General features: G+C 46.7%; 8 pseudogenes; all 8 read left to right on the top strand.

Annotated features, from left to right (window-relative positions):
* Positions 1–8,124: 8,124 nt before the first annotated feature.
* Positions 8,125–8,243, top strand: LOC143998938 (5S ribosomal RNA; annotated as a pseudogene).
* Positions 8,244–14,887: 6,644 nt separating this feature from the next.
* Positions 14,888–15,006, top strand: LOC143999081 (5S ribosomal RNA; annotated as a pseudogene).
* Positions 15,007–15,699: 693 nt separating this feature from the next.
* On the top strand, positions 15,700–15,818 carry LOC143999162 (5S ribosomal RNA; annotated as a pseudogene).
* A 240-nt stretch (positions 15,819–16,058) lies between these two features.
* Positions 16,059–16,177, top strand: LOC143998812 (5S ribosomal RNA; annotated as a pseudogene).
* A 102-nt stretch (positions 16,178–16,279) lies between these two features.
* Positions 16,280–16,398, top strand: LOC143998721 (5S ribosomal RNA; annotated as a pseudogene).
* Positions 16,399–16,770: 372 nt separating this feature from the next.
* Positions 16,771–16,889, top strand: LOC143999482 (5S ribosomal RNA; annotated as a pseudogene).
* Positions 16,890–18,080: 1,191 nt separating this feature from the next.
* LOC143998766 (5S ribosomal RNA) lies at positions 18,081–18,199 on the top strand (annotated as a pseudogene).
* Positions 18,200–18,621: 422 nt separating this feature from the next.
* LOC143999160 (5S ribosomal RNA) lies at positions 18,622–18,740 on the top strand (annotated as a pseudogene).
* The last annotated feature ends 3,343 nt before the right edge of the window (positions 18,741–22,083 follow it).

The following is a 22,083-nucleotide window of genomic DNA, read 5'->3' as shown; positions in this document are numbered from 1 at the left end:
AGCCTGATCAATGACACGACGCAATGCACGCTCCAGAAAGAAGGCATAAGGTACCATGTCACTGATGGCGCCATGGCTGCGACTGACCAGTTTGGTGATCTCCTCAAATGGCCGCAGAAGTCTGCATGTGTCGCGCATGAGCAGCCACTGGCGCGGTGAAAAAAAACCCAGCTCCCCAGAACCGTTTCTTTCGCAGAGTTCATACAGGTAGACGTTAACTGCACGTTTCTGCTGGAGCAGCCTATCAAGCATATAGAAGGTTGAGTTCCATCGCGTCGGGCAATCGCAAATAAGACGTCTGACCGGCAGATGGTGTCGCCGCTGAATGTCAGCAAGGCGAGCCATGGCCGTGTAAGATCTTCTGAAATGGGCCGAGATTTTCCTTGCCTGCCGCAAGATGTCCTGGACCCCAGGGTATTTGACAAGGAATCGCTGCACGACCAAGTTTAAGACGTGTGCCATGCACGGCACGTGCGTGATTTTGCCCTGTTTCAATGCGCTAAGCAGATTGGCACCGTTGTCACACACCACTTTACCAACTGTCAAATTGAGCGGTGTTAGCCACTCATCTGCCTGTGAACGCAAAGCTGAAAGGAGTGCCGGGCCAGTGTGGCTCTTTGCTTCCAGGCACAACAGACGCAGCACGGCATGGCAACGTCTCACCTGGCATGTGGAATAGGTTCTGGGGAGCTTGGGCGGTGCAGTGGAAGAGACGCTAGCAGCGGAAAAGGAGGAGGCAGCTGAGGAGGAGAGGGAGGAGGATGGAGTAGGAGGAGGAGAAGAAGAGTCAGGCCTGCATGCAATCCGTGGCGGTAAAACCAAATCTACACGGGTGCCACGGGTTACATGCTTGACGGCCGTCAGAAGGTTCACCCAGTGGGCAGTAAAACTGATATACCTTCCCTGCCCGTGTTTGCTAGACCACGTGTCTGTGGTCAGATGTATCTTGGCACCGACACTGTGTGCCAGAGATACATTCACTTGCCGCTGAACATGGCCATATAGCTCTGGGATGCCCTTCTCTGAGAAATACTTCCTTCCTGGGACCTTCCATTGTGGTGTTCCAATGGCCACAAATTTGCGAAAGGCCTCCGAGTCCACCAGTTTATATGGCAGTAGTTGGCGGGCTATGAGTTCTGACAAGCCAGCCGCCAACCGTTGGGCAAGAGGGTTATCCGGCATCATCATTTTTTTACGCTCAAACATTAGGCCCACGGAAGCCTGCCTTTTTGCAGAAAAATGTGAGCTTGGCGTGATGGAAGGTGGAGTGGAGGACAATTGTGAGGAGAGAGGAGAAGGAGAAGTAGAAGACGAGGCTGGACGGTGAGAGCCTGCAGTGTGGCTTTGTGTGTTCCGTTGCTCCCACTGGGCTCGGTGATGGCTGCTCATGTGCCTTCTTAAGGCGGTCGTCCCTAGGTGAGTATTGGGCTTACCGCGACTAACGCGTTGACTGCAAAGATTGCAGATGGCAACGCTATTGTCAGCAGCGGACACGTTAAAAAAAGCCCACACTGCGGAGCCATGTGCCGGTGTCCTGGGAGCGCCAGATGTGACCGTACATGGTCGATGACTCGCTCCTGATACATTTGCAGTCTGCTTTGTCCCTGCTGTGCAATGTAAGTCATTGCTGCTTCTCCTCCCTATCTGCTGGTCCATATCTCCCTCTGAACTCCCCTCCTCTTCCTCTCTTGTGGGCACCCACGTGACATCACTAGACACGTCATCATCAACGTCACCTTCCCCACCGCTATAAGTAGAGATCTCGGAGTAGGCAGCAACACCGGGGACCAACCTCCTCCTTGGGCTGATCTGGGTACTGGCGTCAGACTGCTGAGTAGCGCTTGTTGCTACCTCCTCTTCCTGATCCAATACCAAGAGTGGCTGCGCATCAGAAATGTCCTCTTGATATGGATCGGAAAATAATTCCAGTGACTCAAGCGGAAGGTATGTGGTGGTGGTGGTGGTGGTCGTGTTGTTGGTGGTAGTGTCTTTGGGGGTGCACATAGCAGAGAGTGAAGAAGAGGGTGCAGATCGAGAGGATGAGGAGGGTGCAGAAGAGTAAGGCTGAGCGAGCCACTCAACCAAGTCTGGTGCATCCTTTAAAGTAATTGAACGCACCTTCTGCAACTTCCCACTTTGGCTCAAGCCTGTTGCTCCTGCCCTACCCCTACCACCCCTGCGGAAGGGCCTGCCTCTTCCTCTGCATGTCATTTTTTAAATGACCCTGTGACAAAACTCTTAGTCCCTATACCGCTGAAGGACTGCTGCAGTATAGGTGAGCGGTCAGCAGTGGTGCACGTCAACCCTATCTATTGTGGACCTATAGCGGTCCTTACAGAACAGCAGACTGTACCGCACTCAAGCCTATGTACCGTAGCACCCTATACCAAGTTACCAGTCCTTATAAGAACTTTTGTGGACCAAGCAGGTTGTGTATTAGTGTTTAGCAGACTGTACGTCAGTCCCTATACCGCTGAAGGACTGCTGCAGTATAGGGCAGCGGTCAGCAGTGGTGCACGTCAACCCTATCTATTGTGGACCGATAGCGGTCCTTACAGAACAGCAGACTGTACCGCACTCAAGCCTATGTACCGTAGCACCCTATACCAAGTTACCAGTCCTTATAAGAACTTTTGTGGACCAAGCAGGTTGTGTATTAGTGTTTAGCAGACTGTACGTCAGTCCCTATACCGCTGAAGGACTGCTGCAGTATAGGGCAGCGGTCAGCAGTGGTGCACGTCAACCCTATCTATTGTGGACCGATAGCGGTCCTTACAGAACAGCAGACTGTACCGCACTCAAGCCTATGTACCGTAGCACCCTATACCAAGTTACCAGTCCTTATAAGAACTTTTGTGGACCAAGCAGGTTGTGTATTAGTGTTTAGCAGACTGTACGTCAGTCCCTATACCGCTGAAGGACTGCTGCAGTATAGGGCAGCGGTCAGCAGTGGTGCACGTCAACCCTATCTATTGTGGACCGATAGCGGTCCTTACAGAACAGCAGACTGTACCGCACTCAAGCCTATGTACCGTAGCACCCTATACCAAGTTACCAGTCCTTATAAGAACTTTTGTGGAACAAGCAGGTTGTGTATTAGTGTTTAGCAGACTGTACGTCAGTCCCTATACCGCTGAAGGACTGCTGCAGTATAGGTGAGCGGTCAGCAGTGGTGCACGTCAACCCTATCTATTGTGGACCGATAGCGGTCCTTACAGAACAGCAGACTGTACCGCACTCAAGCCTATGTACCGTAGCACCCTATACCAAGTTACCAGTCCTTATAAGAACTTTTGTGGAACAAGCAGGTTGTGTGTTAGTGATTAGCAGACTGTACGTCAGTCCCTATACCGCTGAAGGACTGCTGCAGTATAGGTGAGCGGTCAGCAGTGGTGCACGTCAACCCTATCTATTGTGGACCGATAGCGGTCCTTACAGAACAGCAGACTGTACCGCACTCAAGCCTATGTACCGTAGCACCCTATACCAAGTTACCAGTCCTTATAAGAACTTTTGTGGAACAAGCAGGTTGTGTATTAGTGTTTAGCAGACTGTACGTCAGTCCCTATACCGCTGAAGGACTGCTGCAGTATAGGTGAGCGGTCAGCAGTGGTGCACGTCAACCCTATCTATTGTGGACCGATAGCGGTCCTTACAGAACAGCAGACTGTACCGCACTCAAGCCTATGTACCGTAGCACCCTATACCAAGTTACCAGTCCTTATAAGAACTTTTGTGGACCAAGCAGGTTGTGTATTAGTTTTTAGCAGACTGTACGTCAGTCCCTATACCGCTGAAGGACTGCTGCAGTATAGGTGAGCGGTCAGCAGTGGTGCACGTCAACCCTATCTATTGTGGACCGATAGCGGTCCTTACAGAACAGCAGACTGTACCGCACTCAAGCCTATGTACCGTAGCACCCTATACCAAGTTACCAGTCCTTATAAGAACTTTTGTGGAACAAGCAGGTTGTGTATTAGTGTTTAGCAGACTGTACGTCAGTCCCTATACCGCTGAAGGACTGCTGCAGTATAGGTGAGCGGTCAGCAGTGGTGCACGTCAACCCTATCTATTGTGGACCGATAGCGGTCCTTACAGAACAGCAGACTGTACCGCACTCAAGCCTATGTACCGTAGCACCCTATACCAAGTTACCAGTCCTTATAAGAACTTTTGTGGACCAAGCAGGTTGTGTATTAGTTTTTAGCAGACTGTACGTCAGTCCCTATACCGCTGAAGGACTGCTGCAGTATAGGGCAGCGGTCAGCAGTGGTGCACGTCAACCCTATCTATTGTGGACCGATAGCGGTCCTTACAGAACAGCAGACTGTACCGCACTCAAGCCTATGTACCGTAGCACCCTATACCAAGTTACCAGTCCTTATAAGAACTTTTGTGGAACAAGCAGGTTGTGTGTTAGTGATTAGCAGACTGTACGTCAGTCCCTATACCGCTGAAGGACTGCTGCAGTATAGGGCAGCGGTCAGCAGTGGTGCACGTCAACCCTATCTATTGTGGACCGATAGCGGTCCTTACAGAACAGCAGACTGTACCGCACTCAAGCCTATGTACCGTAGCACCCTATACCAAGTTACCAGTCCTTATAAGAACTTTTGTGGAACAAGTGAGTTGTGAATGTTTAGCAGACTGCAGCAGAAGGGCAGCAGTCAAGTATAATATCCTTTCTATATTTGGAAGAAAGAATATTATACATGTACAAGCCTATTACTGTACCACTGATACCAGTCCTGAAAAGAACCTTTGTGGAACTAATAATAACAGCAAGTCTTTAAAATTACCCTCACTGCCTGACAACACTGCTTCCTTCCTGTCCCTATACAAATTGGCAAAAAAAGAGAACGATTAGTGGTTACTGGAACAGCTCTTTTGTGGACCTTGATAGTAACAGCTAATGATGATGATGATGATGATGATGATGAAAGACTAATCTGGCTGTCCCTGTAGCATACACCGTCCTTTCCCTTTCTCTAAACTAACAAAAGACACTCAGGCTGCTGCAAGAATCAGCAGCACAGCAAACCTATCAACACCTAACACCTATACCAGTCCTGAAAAGAACTTTTGTGTACCAAATAGCTAGTGGTTTATCTCTCCCTACTCCACACAGGAACCTGTCCCTATCTTAACAGAAGAAAGAATGTAAAATGGCCACCGGATCGGGTGTATTTATAGGTTAGGGGGAATGTACAAGTGTCCATGTGCTGTCATGTCTCAATTGGCTGTCCTGTATCACATGATAAACGTGTCACCAAAGGTTAAAGTTCTTGTATACATTAAACACGTAAGTCCGCCGCGGCGAACGACGGAAAAAGGCGTTCGAACGTGCGGACCGCGAATGTCGGAAATTCGCCGCGAAACGACCGCCGGGCGAACCGTTCGGCCATCACTAGTATTCACTAGCCTTTCTTCTGTATGCTGTAGTCTTCTATATATACTAGCTTCTCTGTACACCCTTGCATCTCTGTAAACCCTGTGTAAACTAGCCAGTTTTATGTATACACTCGCCGAATGTATACACCAGACTCTCTGAATACACTAAACTCTCTGTATACCACATCCTGTCTTCTGTATACACTAGACTGTAAAAATTAGCTAGGATACACCAGCCTGTCTTCTGTACCCACTAAACTCTCTGTATACACTACCCAGTCTTCTGTATACACTGTCAGCTTTGATGTATACCCAAGCCTGTCTTCTGTATATGCACTGTCCTTTCTGTATACACTCGACTCTCTCTATACACTAATCTCTCTATATCCACTAACATCTTTGTATATACTAGCCTCTCTTTAAACTAGCCTCTCTGTGTACCCCAGCCTCACTGTTTACTCGAGCATCTCTGTATACTCAAGCCTATCTTCATGCACGAGTCTGTATTCTGTATTCACTAGCGTTTCTTCTGTATGCTGTAGTCTTCTTTATATACCAGCTTCTCTGTACACCCTTGCATCTCTGTAAACACTGTGTAAACTAGCCAGTCTTATTTATACACTCGCCGACTGTATACACTAGACTGTCTGAATACCTAGCCTATGTTCTGAATACACTAGCCCGTCTTCTGTCTTCTGTATGCCCTCTCTGTATAAACTAGCATTTCTCTATACCCCAAACTGTCCTCTGTAAACACTTGTCTCTCGTTATAGCCTGTCTAGCCTTTGTTCTGTACACACTAGCTTCTCTGTATACACTAAGCAGGCTTCTATATAAAATAGCTTCACTGTATGCACTAGCCTCTCTGTATAATCTAGCCTCTCTTTATACCCTAGATAGTGTTCTGCATACACTAGCCTCTCCGTAGAAGCCAGCCTTTAATCTGTATTCACTAGCCTTTCTTCTGCATGCTGTAGTCTTCTATATATACTAGCTTCTCTGTACACCCTTGCATCTCTATACACCAGACTCTCTGAATACACTAAACCCTCTGTATACCACAGCCTGTGTTCTGTATACACTAGACTGTAAAAACTAGCTAGAATACACCAGCCTGTCTTCTGTACCCACTAGATTCTCTGTATACACCACCCAGTCTTCTGTATACACTGTCAGCTTGGATGTATACCCAAGCCTGTCTTCTGTATACACTAGTCTCTCTATATGCACTGTCCTATCTGTATACACTCGACTCTCTCTATACACTAACATCTTTGTATATACTAGCCTCTCTTTAAACTAGCCTCTCTGTGTACCCCAGCCTCACTGTTTACTCTAGCATCTCTGTATACTCAAGCCTATCTGCATACACGAGTCTGTATTCTGTATACACTAGCCTCTCTTTAAACTAGCCTCTCTGTATACCCCAGAATAACTGTATACTCTAGCCTCTCTGTATACACTAGCATTTCTGTATACATCACCCTATCTGTATTCACTAGCCTCTCTGTATACCCCAGCCTGCCTCTCTATATACACTAGCTTTCTTCTGAATATAATAGTCTCAGTCTCTCTCTATAACCAAGCCTGTTTTCTGTATACATTAGCATGTGTCCTGTATACACTAGCCTGTCTTCTTTATTCTCTAGCCTACCTTCTATATACACTGCCATTTATGAGGTAAACAAAGATTCTAGTGTACATAAACGACAGGCTAGAGTATAAAGAGAGGATAGGGTATACAGAAGAAAGCCTAGTGTATACAGAACACAGGCTAGTACCCTGAGCTTGGGTGAGAGAGGATGAGGAGCATTAGGAGGGCTTGGTCTTTCACATCCGACAAAGTGTTCGGCATGATGTGGCTCAACACGTCCAGCTGCCGAAAATAAAGACAAGCGTGGGAGGCACACAACACCCACTGTAACAGTGCTAGGTTCCTGCATTACAGAAACAGAACACCAGCAATAAGGGGTATCTTCAGGTGTATACTGTGCAGGAGGCACACAACACCCACTCTAACTTCTGCACTGCAGATGCCTGTATTGCAAAAATTGAACACCAGTAATAAAGGGTAGCTTCAGGTGTGTACTGTGCAGGAGGCACATAACACCCACTGTAACAGTGCTAGGTTCCCAAGCAGTAAAGACACTGTCCCTGCCTATCGTCCTCTATCCCTGACCGCCGCAACACACTATACAAGGCGGCCGCGCTGGCGGCCTTATATAGTGTGGGGTGTGTACTAAACCCCCCTTGAGATATAATTGGCCACAGGAATACTGCCTGTGGTCAATTGTGGCTCTCCTCTCAGAGGATGTCACATCTGTTCTCATTATATAGAACTTATTATGCTCCTCGTAAACTTTTTCAATTTGGCCGAACGGCCGCACGCAAGTTGCCCCCCGGTGCGGGAACATGGTGGGAGACATGATGCACATGTTTTGGAGATGCCCGAAGTTGATCTGCTACTGGACGGAGGTGACAGGAACCATTGATCGGGTGTTTGGAACCTCCACAAGGATGGAGGCGAAGTATTGTCTCCTGGGATTAGTTGATTGAGTTGGAAACCCGGGAAGCAGCCAGATGGCAGTTCTGAGATGCCTATTTCAGGCAAGGAAACTGATTGCCCAACCCTGCTTAGCCTCCAATGTTGGCAATGACTTGTTTTTTTTAGCTTGTTTCCCAAGATGACCATGTTGGCGTTTGTCAAGATGGTTGAGAGTGCCCAAAGAGATCGCCTATGGCCCCATCACCTTGAAAGTGCCCGATCTTGTCTGATCTCGGAGGTTAAGCATTGTCGGGCCTGATTAGTAACTGGATGGAAGACCGACTGGGAATACCAGGTGCCGTATGCTTATTTCTTGATCATACATCACGGGACACAGGATCAGTACATAATGGGTTATATAGGCACCTCTGGTGATTGGACACTGGTTAACCCCCAATTAAGGAGAATTCCTTCCCTATATAACCCCTCCCATATGGGAGGCACCTCATTTTTTCCTTCGCCAGTGGTGGTTGGTCACGTAAAACATGTGCTATGAAGAAAGTTCTGTGCAGGTCCCTGCGGGGGCCTAAGGGCTACAACAAACAGGATCCATATCTCAGGCCGATATTTTGACTCCCAAGATGATATGGTACCCGGGACTCGTCATCTGAAGAAACAAGGTTTTGCCTGTAAGTCCTCTCCTATTGGAAGACTGGGCTCTGGGAAAAACAGACTTACTGTACTATTTACATAGTGGCACGAAAGTTTCTGGCAGAGTCTTTTACAAGGTCCAGGTAGGAGGTTCTTCTGAGAAGGAACCCCAAAAAAACCTGAAGGTTGGCACAACTCTGCCCGCCGTGATGGGTGAAGGCTGGAATCTGTCTGTTTTCAGCAATTCCTGCGGCAAGGACAGGTAAGGGAAGTTAATCCTGTATAAATTATATTATTGATTTCTTCATTGAGTAGTTGTATGTCTTACCTGGTTTTCACAACTAGGGGGAGTAAGAGCAGCCTGATGCATACTTACATGCCTTTCAGATACACACGCTCAGTGAAGCCTGGTTCTCCCAGATGACTCATGTCTCCACTGCAATCTCTGCCACAATGAAGGTAATACAGGGGTCCCACGTAGTCTGGGGGTCCCAGACAGCTCCGATGGCAATTCCCTTCCCCCCTGGATACCGGCAGTCCTCGTGCATGCGCGCCAAGCACGCTCCCATGCTAATGGAGGAGGCGGGAGTGTGTTTGCAAGCCGCGTCGTTCGGTGTGCACGGCGCTGTACTGCGCAGGCGCCAGGCGGCAGTTTTACAGCCCAGAGCGTCAGGGGGCTGTAAGTGGAGACACGGGAGCTGTGGGCAGTAAGCATCCCACGGGATTGGATCCAGGCAAACCTAAGACACCTACTCAGCATCAGGTTGTGCAGTTTAAGCATATATATTTATTGTGAGACTTTAAGCACAACAGTGATTGCACTTTGTACTAGTACCTCTGCTTTGTAGCTTAGGACTATGTCTCCTCGTAAGAGGGTCTCAGGGGGAGATAACAAGGACACTGGTAAGTCACCGCCTACGTCTAGGGGTTTTAAAATGCCTGTAGGTTACCATCCCCCCCCTGCAAGACTGAAGTCAGCCTCACAGGATGAGTCAGTGCCCCTGTCAGGATTTGCAGCCTCTCCTAATATTTCAGCCCCGGTATACATCATTGAGGACTCCCTTAGGGCTACATTGGAGGGTTTTGAAGGGAGAATCATGAATTTTATTTCAGCTTCCCTGAAAGATAGCAGGAAAAGGGGTAGATCCCCTCCCTCTGCTGAGATTCCTCTTTCAGATGACACTTCTGACAATGAGGAGAGATCCCTATCTTGGGACAGGGATCTTGAGCAGTCGGATGAATCAGAGGAAGAGGAGAGAGTCCCCTCCTCCCTGGCACTCAGAAAACAGGTGCAGTATTATACTGAATTGGTGCATACCACATTCAGAATGCCTGCTGCTGAGATCGCTACGTCCTCTGTTTCTTCCCTGGGAGTCAGGAAAATCCCACAACCTGCCTTTTCCTTTCCAATTAATCCCTTAATGGATAAATTGTTGTATGAGGATTGGGGACATCCTGATAAACTGTTTGCTCCTCCTAAAAGGTTTTCTATGCTTTAGCCTTTGGAGGAAAGTTTCACCAAGAAATGGGGGGTCCCATCTGTTGATGCGGCTGTTTCTTGCATGAATAGAAACTTGACCTGTCCTTTGGATAATGCTCAGGTATTTAAAGATCCAACTGATAAGAAGCTGGAAACATTATTAAAAGCCTCCTTTTCCATGACTGGCACTGTAGTGAAACTTACAGTCGCAGCTGTGGGGTTGTGTCAGTTCCTCAAGGAACAGGTTAAGCAGATGCTTGGCCTCCTTCCCAATGAGGAAGTGGAGAATTATGCAGAAATACCTCAAATTCTGTGTTTCATGATTGATGCGATTTTGGATTCTGTCCAACAAGCATCTCGTTTGTCTCTCCTGTTGGTACACATGCGAAGGGCCCTATGGCTAAAGAATTGGGCAGCTGAGCTATCATGCAAGAAGCATTTGATTGGGTTCCCGTTTAAAGGGGAACGTTTATTTGGAGAAGAATTAGAAAAATTCGTCCAAAAAATTTCAGGGGGTAAATCTACTCTCCTTCCAGTCAAAAGGAGCAAACGTCCATCATTTAGGCGTGCTCTCTCTCCCGGAGCATCAAGCTCTAAGCAGTGGCGACGGCCTTCTCAACCTGGGGGCAAAAGCCTGCCAAGCAGAGCCTGAAAGCTTCCTTGTGAAGGGGTGCCCCCGCTCGGCCAAGTGGGGGGAAGGCTCTTGCAGTTTGCAGAAGCCTGGCGGGAAGAGATCCGGGATGAGTGGGTGGTCTCTTCGGTATCTCTGGGCTACAAGCTGGAGTTTCAGGAGATTCCACCTTCTTGCTTTCTAAGGTCAAGGATCCCCAGGGACCCAGTAAAGCAAAGACCGCTATTTCTGGCCTTAGATCACTTACTATCCCAGGGGGTGATAGTAGAAGTGGACCCAAAAGAACAGGGTTCAGGGTTTTACTCGAATCTCTTCACCGTTCCAAAGCCAAATGGTAGTGTCAGACCTATCCTGGATCTGAAGGATCTGAACCGTTTTTTACGCATCCGGTCCATCTGAATACAGTCAATTCGCACTGTGGTCTCCTCCCTGCAAGGGGGAGAGTTTATGGCATCAATAGACATCAAGGATGCATATCTCCATCTGCCAATTTTTCCCGCACACCAAAAGAATCTAAGGTTTGCGGTAGAGCGGCGCCATTTTCAATTTGTGGCCTTGCCGTTCAGGCTAGCTACGGCCCCTCGAGTCTTCACAAATATTCTGGACCCTCTCTTGGCAAACCTAAGAGCTCAGGGTATAGCCGTCATGGCTTATCTAGACGATTTGCTTCTCATAGAGAAAACAGTAGCGCTCCTGAACCACAGTGTTACCAGAACGCTAGAACAGCTGGAACGCCTAGGTTGGATTATAAACCTAGAAAAGTCGTCCCTACAGCCTGCTACCAGGTTGGAATACCTGGGTATGGTTATCGACACTGCTCAGGGCAAGGTGTTTCTACCAAGGCCAAAAGCCTTGGCCATTGGGGATCTGGTGCGCCTAATTCTGGGCAGAAGATCTTCCCCCATTCGGTTGTGCATGAGACTCTTAGGCCGCGTACACACGGGCGGACTGTTCGCCCAACTTTGTCCGCTGAACAGTGTTTGGGCGGACAGTCCGCTCGTGTGTGGGCTTTCAGCGGACAGTTTCAGCGGACAGTTTGACGGACAAGGTTTTTCGGAAATTCCGTAAAACTGTCCGCTGAAACCTTGTTTCAGCGAACAGTCCGCTCGTGTGTAGGCTTGTTCGTCAAACAAAGTTGCGCGCATGCTCAGAAAGGATTTTCACGCCGAAAGCTATAATGCAGTGTATAGGACGTCGTATTTTTCGTCCCGTCGTACGTGCCGTTCACGTCATCGCGCACGGTTTCAGCAAACTGTTCGTACGTCGTGTGTGGCCATGTCCGTCCATGCTAAGTTTGAGCGGACTGTTTGCCGAAACTGTTGGACGGACAAAGTTGGGCGAACAGTCCGCGCGTGTGTACGCGGCCTTAGGGAAAATGGTCGCCTCCTTCGAGGCCGCTTCATTCGCCCAGTTCCACTCAAGGCCTCTGCAAAATTCATCCTTGCGGCTTGGAACAGGAAGCCCTAGTCCTTGGATCTTCCTATGCCCAGGGAAACGCAAGAGTCTCGTCTAATGAGTCTAAGAGTCTCGTAACAAACCGAGAATTTGCTGAAAGGCAAAACTTTTCTTCCTTTTCCATGGAAGATTATTATGACAAATGGCAGCCTGACAGGCTGGGGAGCAGTGTTGGAAGAGATGTGCTCGCAGTGGAAATGGTCTGTGATCGAGAAGCTATTGCCCATAAATGTCTTGGAGATCCGGGCAGTTTATATGGCTCTCATAAACTGGTCTTTCAGACTACGGGGTCTCCCTGTTCGGGTTCAGTCCAACAATGCCACAGCAGTGGCCTATATCAATCACCAGGGTGGTACCAGGAGTCTGGTTGCGCAAAAAGAGGTGAATCGCATACTTGTCTCGGCAGAAAGGCATGGAACATGCCTTTTTGCAGTCTTCATTCCAGGAGTGGAAAATTGGCAGGCAGATTTTCTGCGCCGCCAGCAGTTGTGCCTAGGAGAATGGGCTCTGCACCCTGACGTGTTTTGGAACATATGTCGCAGGTGGGGTACTCCAGACGTAGATCTGTTTGCGTCCAGGTTCAACAGAAAACTGGACAAATTCGTGTCAAGGACAAGAGATACACTCGCTCAGGGGTCGGATGCTCTGACAGTTCCCTGGGATCAGTACAATTTGATTTATGCCTTCCCCCCGTGCCCGCTTCTGTCGCGGTTCCTGGGAAGAGTCTAGAGGGAAACAAAGTCACTTCTTTTGGTAGCCCCGGCTTGGCCCAGGCGACCGTGGTACGCAGAGATCATGAAGTTGGCAGTAGGCAGGCCGTGGATCCTCCCTCTCTGGCCAGATCTGCTCTCACAGGGTCCAATTTACCATCCTGCTTTACACAGTCTGAATTTGACGGTTTGGCTGCAGAGACCCACATTCTGAGAGACCGTGGGCTTTTGGGGCCATTCCTTTCTACTCTGGTCAATGCCAGAAAGCCGGCCTCCAGGCTTATTTACTACAAAATCTGGAGGGCATATGTTTCCTGTTGTGAACTCAGGGAATGTCATCCTAGAAAGTATGTCATTAGCAGGATCTTGGCCTTCCTCCAGTCAGGCCTAGAAATGAATTTGGCCGTAAGCACTATCAAGGTGCATATTTCGGCCTTGTCAGTGTTTTTTCAGAAACCACTTGCATCACATTCCCTGGTGCGGGCTTTCATCCAGGGGGCTATGCGGATAAGGCCGCCAGTCAAACCTCCGGTATGCCCATGGGATCTGAATTTGGTTCTCTCAGCTTTGCAGGGGCAACCTTTTGAACCTTTGCATCAGGCTTTGTTAGTTCTTTTGACTAAAAAATTGGTTTTCTTGGTAGCCATATCCATGGCTAGAAGAGTGTCAGAAATAGCAGCTCTCTCCAGTAAAGAACCGTATCTAATTATTCATAAGGACCTGGTGGTAATGCGTCCCAACAGGTCCTTTCTGCCTAAGGTGGTTTCAGGATTCCATTTGAATCAAGATGTAAGCCTACCATCCTTTTTTCCGGACCCACAGTCCGCAGAAGAAGAATCTTTGCACACTTTGGATGTGGTAAGGGCAATCAGTATCTATCTTCAGGCAACTGCTCAGATAAGGAAAACTGGTTGCTTATTTATTTTGCCGAAAGGCCCTAGGAAGGGCCAGGCGGCATCAAAATCCACTCTCTCAAATCCCATTGTACGATGCAAAATGGAAACCGTGGTCTATCTTTAGACTCCTACATTAACTGTGCTGGTCTCTCCTCTCTCTTTACTTTGCTATCCTGTTATTTCCTCTTCTTTTCTTTATCTTTGGGTGCTCCCCCCCTCTTTTTTCTTTTTTTCCTCCTTTTGTCTCTTTCAGTTCTTCAGAAATATTCTGTTCTTTTTGAACCATGTGGTATCTTTTATCTCATATGTTAATACTCATGTTATCCATGCGGATTTCACAGTTCCTTTTTTGTTTGTATTGCCATATTCACTCAATTTTGATCATATGTTATGCTCACTATGTTATCTGCGTCTTTTGTTCTGTATGTTTAGACATGCTCTACCACTGTGTATTTCTGATTCTGTTTATTATTTCCTAATAAATACTTTTGAAAACAAAAAAAAAAATCCACTCTCTCAAGGTGGATTAGACAGATTATTTCTCAGGCCTATAGTGTTAAAGGGAAGATCCCTCCTTTTCAAGTGAGAGCGCAATCAACTAGGGCTGTAAGTGCTTCTTGGGCAGTGCATCACCAGGCCTCCCTGGCTCAGATCTGTAAGGCTGCAACTTGGTCATCAGTCCACACATTCACCAGATTCTATCAGGTGGATGTCAGAGGGCAAGAGGATATCGCCTTTGGGCGCAGTGTACTGCAGGCTGCAGTTTAGGTCCTCCGGTCCTTGGCGGTCTATATATTATGATCTGTGTCTCCCTCCCCTCAATCTGAGCATCTTTTCTTGAGAGTACATCACGGGACACAGGGCTCCCACCCCTCTTGGGTTTTACATGGTTTCCTATTGCTTTGCTACAAAACTGAGGTGCCCCCCATATGGGAGGGGTTATATAGGGGAGGAATTGTCCTTAATTTGGGGTTAACCAGTGTCCAATCACCAGAGGTGCCTATATAACCCACTATGTAATGAAGCTCCTGTGTCCCATGATGTACTCTCAAGAAAAGGATTTTACAGGTAAGCTGTATATAAAAATCCTATTTTTTATGTTGTTGGCGTTGACCTGTTTTCTTTCGCTTGTTTCCCAAGATGACCATCTTGGCGTTTGTCAAGAGGGTGAGAGTGCCCAAAGAAAGTGCCTACGGCCAAATCACCCTGAAAGTGCCCGATCTTGTCTGATCTCGGGGGCTAAGCATTGTCGGGCCTGATTAGTAACTGGAAGGGAGACTGACTGGGAATACCAGGTGCCGTAGGCTTCTTTTTATGTTGTTGGCGTTGACATGTTTTTTTTTCCGCTTGTTTCCCAAGGTGACCATCTTGGCATTTGTCAAGAGGGCTGAGAGAGCCCAAAGAAATCTCCTATGGCCACATCACCCTGAAAGTGCCCGATCTTATCTGATCTCAGAGGCTAAGCAGGGTCCGTCCTGGATAGTACCTAATTACAGGTGCCGTAGGAATCTTTTTATATTGTTGGCTTTGACCTGTTTTTTTTTCACTTGTTTCCCAAGGTGACTATTTTAGCATCTGTCAAGAGTTTTGAGTATGTCCCGAAGCGTTCGCCTAAGGCCCCATCACCCTGAAAGAGCCCGATCTCAGAGGCTGAGAAGGGTCAGGGTCAGATGGGAGACCGCCAGGGTCTATGTTGTTGGCGTTGACCTGTTTTTTTTCACTTTTTTCCCAAGATGACCATCTTGGCATTTGTTAAGAGGGTTGAGAGTGTCTGAATAGAACACCTATGGCCACATCACCCTGAAAGCGCACAATCTCATCTGATCTCAGAGGCCTAGCAGTGTACGGCCTGGTTAATACCTGTATGGGAGGCCATCTGTGAATACCAGGTGCCGTAGGCTTCTTTTTATGTTGTTGGTGTTGACCTGTTTATTTTTGCTTGTTTCCCAAGGTGACCATCTTGGCGTTTAACAAGAGGGTCGAGAGTGCCCAAAGAGATCACCTACGGCCCCATCACCCTGAAAGCACCCGATCTTGTCTGATCTCGGAGGCTAAGCAGTGTCAGGCCTGGTTAATACCAGGATGGGAGAACGTCTGGGAATAACAGGTGCCGTAGGGGAGATGGCGGAGATGGCGTTGGAATACCAGGTGCCGTATTCCTCTTTTTATGTTGTTGACATTGAACTGTCTTTTTTCGCAAGGTTGGGCCTTGCTAGTACCTGGATTGGAGACCACCTGGGAATACTAGGTGCTGTAGGCTTCTTTTTATGTTGTTGGTGTTGACCTGTTTATTTTTGCTTGTTTCCCAAGGTGACCATCTTGGCGTTTAACAAGAGGGTCGAGAGTGCCCAAAGAGATCACCTACGGCCCCATCACCCTGAAAGCACCCGATCTTGTCTGATCTCGGAGGCTAAGCAGTGTCAGGCCTGGTTAATACCAGGATGGGAGAACGTCTGGGAATAACAGGTGCCGTAGGCTTCTTTTTATGTTATTGGCCTTGACCTGGTGTTTTTTTTCACTTGTTTCCCAAGGTGACCATCTTGGCATTTGGCAAGAGGGTTGAGAGTGCCCGAAGAGATCACCTACGGCCCCATCACCCTGAAAGCGCCCAATCTTGTCTGATCTCGGAGGCTAAACAGTGTCGGGCCTGGTTAGTACCTGGATGGGAGACCGCCTGGGAATACCAGGTGCCAAAGGCTTCTTTTTATGTTGTTGGCTTTGACCTGTTTTTTTTCGCTTGTTTCTGAAGGCGACCATCTTGGCGTTTGTCAAGAGGGTTGGGCGTGTCTTGAAGAGAACGCTTACGGCCACATCACCCTGAAAGCACCCGATCTCATCTGATTTCAGAGGCTAAGCAGTGTCAGGCCTGGTTTGTACTTGGATGGGAGACTGCCTGGAAAGACCATAGAAGGATCTGGCCTGGTTAGTGTCTTGATTGGGAGATCACCTGGGAATACCGGATACCGTAGGCTTCTTTTTATGTTGTTGGCTTTGACCTGTTTTTTTTAGCTTGTTTCCCAAGGTGAGCATCTTGGCCTTTGTCAAGAGGCTTCAGAGTGCCCAAAGAGAGTGCCTACGACCAAATCACCCTGAGAGAGCCCAATCTCATCTGATCTCGTGGGCTAAGCAGCGATGGGCCTGGTTAGTACCTGGGTGGGAGACAGCCTGGGAATACCAGGTGCTGTAGGCTTCTCATTATGTTGTCGGCGTTGACCTGTTTTTTTTCCCTTTTTTCCCAAGGTGACCATCTTGGCATTTGTCAAGAGGGTTGAGAGTGCACAAAGAAATTGCCTACGGGCATAACACCCTGAAAGCGCCCAATCTCGTCTGGTCTCAGAGGCTATGCAGGGTTGGGCCTGATTTGTACCTGGATGGGAGACCACCTGGGTTTTCCACATGCCGCAGGCTTCTTTTTATGTTGTTGGTGTTGACCTGTTTTTTTTCGCTTGTTTCCCAAAGTGATCACCTTGGCATTTGTCAAGAGGGTTGAGAGTGCCTAAATAGATCGCTTACAGCAGCATCACCCTGAAAGCACCATATCTCTTCTGATCTCGGAGGCTAAGAAGGGTTGGGCCTAGTTAGTACTTGAATGGGAGACGGCCTTGGAATACCAGGTGCCGTATTCTTCTTTTCATGTTAGTGGCATTAACCTGTTTTTTTCCGCTTGTTTCCCAGGGTGACTATCTTGGCATTTTTCAAGAGGGATGACAGTGCCCAAAGAGATTGCCTATGGGCACATCACCCTGAAAGCACCCAATCTCCTCTGATCTCAGAGGCTAGAAAGGGTCACGCTTGGTAATACCTGGATGGGAGACCACCTGGGAATACTAGGTGCTGTAGGCTTCTTTTTATGTTGTTGGCGTTGACTTGATTTTTTGTTTGCTTCCCAAGGTGACCATCTTGGCGTTTGTCAAGAGGGTTGAACGTGCCTGAAAAAAATCTACTATGACTGCATCACCCTGAAAGAGCCCAATCTCATTTGATCTCAGAGGCTAAGCAGGGTTGGGACCTGGTTAGTACCTGGATGGGAGACCGCCTGGGATTTCTCAATGCCATAGGCTTTTTTTTTAAGTTGTTGGCATTGACTTCGTTTTTTTTTGCTTGTTTCCCAAGGTGACCATCTTGGCGTTTGTCAAGAGGGTTGAAAGTGCCTGAAGGGATTGCCTACGGGCACATCACCCTCAAAGCACCTGATCTCGTTTGATGTTGGAGGCTAAGAAGAGTCTGGCCTTGTTAGTACGTGGATGGGAGACTGCCTGGGAATACCAGGTGTCGTAGGCTTCTTTTTATGTTGTTGGCGTTGACCTGTTTTTTTTTAGCTTGTTTCCCAAGGTCACCATCTTGGTGTTTGTCAAGAGGGTTGAGAGTGCCTGAAGAGATTGCCTATGGCCACATCACTCTGAAAGCACCCAATCTTGTCTGATCTTGGAGGCTAAGAAGAGTCAGGCCTGGTTAGTACCTGGATGGGAGACCACCTGGGAATACCAGTTATTGTAAGCTTCTTTTTATGTTGTTGGCGTTGATTCGTTTTTTTTTTTTCCGCTTGTCTCTCAAGGTGACCATCTTGGCATTTGTCAAGAGGGTTGAGAGTGCACAAAGAGATCGCTTACAGCAGCATCACCCTGAAAGAGCCCTATCTCTTCTCATCTCTGAGGCTAAGAAGGGTTGGGCCTAGTTAGAACCTGTATGGGAGATGGCGTTGGAATACCAGGTGCCGTATTCTTCTTTTTATGTTGTTGACATTGAACTGTCTTTTTTCGCAAGGTTGGGCCTTGCTAGTACCTGGATTGGAGACCACCTGGGAATACTAGGTGCTGTAGGCTTCTTTTTATGTTGTTGGTGTTGACCTGTTTATTTTTGCTTGTTTCCCAAGGTGACCATCTTGGCGTTTAACAAGAGGGTCGAGAGTGCCCAAAGAGATCACCTACGGCCCCATCACCCTGAAAGCACCCGATCTTGTCTGATCTCGGAGGCTAAGCAGTGTCAGGCCTGGTTAATACCAGGATGGGAGAACGTCTGGGAATAACAGGTGCCGTAGGGGAGATGGCGGAGATGGCGTTGGAATACCAGGTGCCGTATTCTTCTTTTTATGTTGTTGACATTGAACTGTCTTTTTTCGCAAGGTTGGGCCTTGCTAGTGTCAAGATATGAAGACATATGCAACACATATCTGTATATAGTCTAGAGTTCCCCTTCAATATATGAAAGTATTTCTTTTTATAAAATGTTTCTCAATTCTTGGGTACTTCTGATATTGCAACACATATCCTGTTATTCACTTATATCTTTTTACAATGTTCAGCCAAGTGACATGATAACACAATATTTCCCCGAAATGATTGTTTCCAAATGTTATTACGAAGTTTTCCCGTAATTAATATCTAAATTGCCAAATTGTCAGAATGACCTTTAAATTTGTTATTGTGTTATTGTATTAGCGCCAAAATGACCATTTGAAATATGAAACAGATTATCCAGGAATGTATTGCGTAGTTTCTATTCTGGTTGGTTGCCAGTCATAAACTGTAATGTGATCATCCTTTCATAAAAAGCTGTGTACCCTGTCATAATCATCACTCCTCATTTTGCCAGGAGTGGTCCTCTGTATGGAGATTTTCTGAGTAAACATATATTCAGACCGAATGCAATCTTCGAATGTCTTTTATTACAAGGCTGTACTTAACATTTGGTGACCCTACAACGTTCTTGTTATCTGCTTCTCCACCACCGGCTCTCAACCCGCAACAGGAGGGACAACAAAGAGGCCTCAGGTGAGAAAATTTTTATTTCTCATTATTATAAAGTACTGTCTTTCTGTGCGGTTTTGAGGAGCCGGGTGAGGCTTGTGGAATACAGAAGGTAACACGTTCCTTTTTGATTTCAATGCATTCTGTCTGTGTATGATTACTGAAAAAATAATGGTACCAATTATAGTTGATGCATGCAAAAGTACGTACTTCTTACTCTCAGAAATGACAATGTATATAGTTGTGTTATTAAGGGATGTGTAAAATGCAGGTACCACAATTTCTATGAGTGAATAGAAGGTGGTGAATGTTGAATTTTTTGTGTGATTTTTTGAGAAACGTTTGTGGTCCTAAGGCGGATAGGTTTGCCTTCAGCGGATAGCCACAAATGGGTGAATGACCTGCTGTATGTTCTCTGGAATAGGGAGTTGAGAGAGACTAGCCTATTACCACTCAGAAAGGAGACGTCCTTCTGAGAGTAGAACGAAGTGAGATATCTCAATATATGTACTGGGCTGCTGGTACACAGCCGGAAGAAGTAAAAAGTAGAGCTCTTAGTCCCGGAGCTCTGAACTGTTGTCATTTCTGAAAAGAGTAACAGGAAAAACATAAAATATAAAGAAAATGGGAAATTTGCTTGAGAAAAATATTTTACCGGTAATGAATACTTTTGGGTTAACAAAACAAAGGGCAAAGAAATTATTAAAAAAAGAAAAAAAAAACAGGGTTAAATGTAGCAAAGTTGCATCCAAGCGCTCCTATCATCAAGATGATGGTAAGTGGAGAGCCGGATGCTTTAAAACATCATGTAAAATGCTGTAAAATTGCACTTGACACCCCAACAATTGATGTGTTATTTAATTTACTCTTCAAAATGTCTGATTGTGGGGGGATTGAATGTTTGGCTGCTTGGGAAGAAGAGTCCCGAAAGAATTTAAAACCACCCCCTTATAAGATGTGTACTGAAAAAACTGCTCTGCATCTGGAAGATGAAGAGGAGCTTCCTAAATGCTTTGGCATCCCCGTATGAGTCCGCAAGAAGGGATTTAGCAGTAGCATCTAGGGCAGCGTCTGCCCCTATAGGTGAAGTTGATCCTGTAGAGGAAAGGGAAGAAAACACGGGAGAACAAAGTGCTTCCCATTCGCCTTTCCAGGTTACCCCTCAGCAGCAGCAAGCTGTTTCTAGCTTCCCACAGGAGGGAAGGAGTCGAAGGCTGGAGGGAGCCCAAGGGACTTCGCAGGGAAGGAGTAGTTTGGGATCTTCCTTAGATAGAAGTGAGGGGGTAATATTTGATAAAGATGGACAAATTTGGCAATATACTCCATCAAGGCCAAATGCTTTAGCGAAATTTACAAAGGTAGATCAATCACATAGCCCCCTAAGACAGATAAATCAAAAATGTAGCCCAGTAACTACGAGGCAAAAGGCAGCAAAACAAAAAACTCTGGGGGTACTACATACTCCAGAAAGAAAAAGAGACAAGAGAGTTACTTAGGTCTCTATTAAAGGAAAAGCCACTAGAGCAGATGCCCCTAAGGGAAGTAGCCCTGCTAGGGGGGATAGTGGGAGATCAATATGTAGCTAATATGGCTCAGGTTTATGTCTCGTGGAAGCCTAGTAAAATAAGAGCTATAGTAGCAGAACTGCCCAATATGGAAAAATGTCCTAAGAAATGGTATAGGAAAAGTATATGGATGTATGGAACGTATTTGCAAAGAATAAGGGTGTTTGTGAACAATAAAATGTTAGAGAAAAGTAAGTGATGAGTTAGCAAATGGGTTAATCTCTCCCTATCTGTGTACACGAGACAGCTAGCAAATTGCAGCTGTGCTTAGGATTTCCTGAAAGGGAGGGGTCAACAGGCTCCGTGTCAGTGAGGGAGCAGTGCGGTCAGACCAGACGCCTGCTGCTACAGATTCTGACTCAGCAATAAGAATTTAAGAAGAATTAAAAGAAAGTGTAAAGACTGGTTAACAGTTTCATGGGAGGATTGTTATAGGAAGTTAAAGAATGGAAAAGGAAGCCAGCGCTAGAATTAATAAATAGTGGATCTTATAGAATCTAAGAGATTAATAAGGATAGCGATAAAAATAGTAAATGTATGTGAAAGTGGCCTTATACACTATATAAAACAGCACTGCATATGGAAAGTATTGAAGTGCAGGTTGTAGCTCTTCAAATTAAACGAAAAGACAAAAAACACTTTGTTAAATATATGTGATGCCAATTTTCCTACTTTAAATCGGCAGGTATTTTCTTGGTTAAGATAAGTAGTGATATAATTACTGCCAACGTCACTGAACCTCTATAGGTAAGAGTTGGTGTATCGCCATACTCCCTTAGCAGTCTGCTAGACAGAGAAAATATAATAGTAACTATAGTTTTAATGCCTGAAGGGATGGGAGTAAAACATACTTGAAGCAAAGGGAGATGTTAAATTTGCTCCTTATGCCAGAACTTTATTAACCCTAAATAGCAGGGATTACAAGAAGCCCACAAGGGGCTTATGAATCCAGCAGTCTGGATTACTGTAAATTCTCACCAGAATATATGAAAGTGGCCACAGTGAAAAGTCATGGGGATTTAGCCCTGTCAGTACCAAGAATTTTTCAGTATCTTGAGTAGAGAAGTTACCG

Source organism: Lithobates pipiens, unplaced genomic scaffold (assembly GCF_037356315.1).
Source record: "Lithobates pipiens isolate NorthernLeopardFrog02 unplaced genomic scaffold, aLitPip1_a1.2 Scaffold_19, whole genome shotgun sequence".
NCBI lineage: Eukaryota > Metazoa > Chordata > Amphibia > Anura > Ranidae > Lithobates > Lithobates pipiens.
Note: the sequence above shows the minus strand (reverse complement) of the source record. Positions and strands in the feature narration are given on the sequence as shown.